The following is a 1,661-nucleotide window of genomic DNA, read 5'->3' on the forward strand; positions in this document are numbered from 1 at the left end:
CTTTCTTCTTTTTTTCTTTTCTGCCTAGCAATCATACCTCCTTTGGAAAGTATATAAACAAGGAAAGCGAGAAGCAGTGACTGTGATGACATGTCTGTGCATAACACGATGTGTGTATGAAGACGCACACTATCAGCTTCATTTCCTTGTGCCTTTCCCTCCACAGAACATTCTGAGATCGGCTTCTTTACGTATTATTCATTTACACAAGTTGCCATTGGTTCTATTTCATATGCAGTTTGTTCTTCAACACACGCCCTTACTCCTTCTCTTAGGCTGTCTTCCTGTTTTAAAACACATCCACGTTTTATTGTTTTTTTGTTTTTTTTTGTTTTTTGTTCTTTATTTTTTAAGCTTTTTTTTTCTTTTCCTTATATCTTTGTTGACAATTTATTAGGAATTTCAGGATATGCCATATGTACTTTTGTTCTGAATTTGTTATAGAATGTGTATTTTTTTTAGCGTTTGGAATCTCTTGCTCGTTTCAAATGGCACACTGTTACCGATACGTGTGCTCACATTCACTCACACGACGTGTGGTAAAGAGAGGCTCCTTGCCCCGGCGCTGCGCTGCAGGCACACGGGTCTCATTTGGAACGAGCATGGTGCACGACATTCACACGACTAATCATTGCATGCTCTCATTATTGAGATATTTATAACCTGCGTAGGGGAATGCATTAGAATAGGTAGCAAGGTTATCATTATTTAGCTAATGACATTTTAGGCTGACCAAGAGCGATACCTCCCTCCCCCCTCCCACCTCCATCCGCTCGCGTGATTCTCTTCGATAATCATCGGGACATCTTGTTCCCTCCAGGGCGAGCCGCGCCCCTCCGCGCCCCGTCCGGACACGGACATACACGACGGTCCGGACGAAACGTGTAGTCAATTTATCAGAGTCTCTGTCGCCCTCGCTCCCCCGGCCCTGTCGAAAAAAAGGGGTCCCCCAATGGACTAGTAATACGAACCATCAAAACAAACCCCACATCCCAGGGCCTAAGGACATATGCGACATATGTCTCCCTCCCTCTCCCCAGGATGATAGAATACGCAGCGTGGCGAAGCAGCGTGTCTTTAACAAAGTTGAGTCAATGACAGAGCCGCCGGATATTGAGAAGGTGCGAGCCCCCCCCCCCCCCCCCCCCCTTGTCTCTTTCTCTTTTCCCCACCCCGCGGAGGCTAGTAGGTCGAGCGCGTGTGGAAACTCGCTGGCATCCTGCCTGTGCCGGGCGTCTCTTTAATGAGGGCGAGGGGCTGGAGTGGATTGGAGGAGGTGAGGGGGTGGTAAAATACGCAGAGGGGGAGCTCGGTGTTTTCGGATGAACCTAACCTTCTACCTTTCGCGCCGAGCCGGGCAGTCGGCACGCCAACACTGGCGCTATGGCTGCGCGCCGCGACAGACGTGCTCGAAGCTGTGCCAGAGCCCGTGCCAGAGGCCATGCCAGAGGCCGCACCAGATAGGGCTGTGCGGTTATTGAAATTTGTAACCGGTTGTCGGTTATCTCAATAACCGCTAGAATAACCGGTTTCCAGTTATTCTAAAATAACCGGTTATTTTTCAGTAACCGGTTCTTTTAACATAACAAGGAGAATAGGGATGTCACAATTACATCAAAATGACGTCAAACAGTCACTTTTTTGCAACGAGGGACGTCATT

At 48.0% G+C, this 1,661-nt stretch overlaps 1 protein-coding gene across 19 annotated transcripts in view; it reads left to right on the plus strand.

Moving 5' to 3' along the window:
• The window catches only part of LOC113206668 (sodium channel protein para), an 81,304-nt gene that overhangs the window by 58,640 nt on the left and 21,003 nt on the right, over positions 1 to 1,661 (plus strand). The window lies entirely within an intron of this gene.

Source organism: Frankliniella occidentalis, unplaced genomic scaffold (assembly GCF_000697945.3).
Source record: "Frankliniella occidentalis isolate FOCC.00 unplaced genomic scaffold, Focc_3.1 Scaffold290, whole genome shotgun sequence".
NCBI lineage: Eukaryota > Metazoa > Arthropoda > Insecta > Thysanoptera > Thripidae > Frankliniella > Frankliniella occidentalis.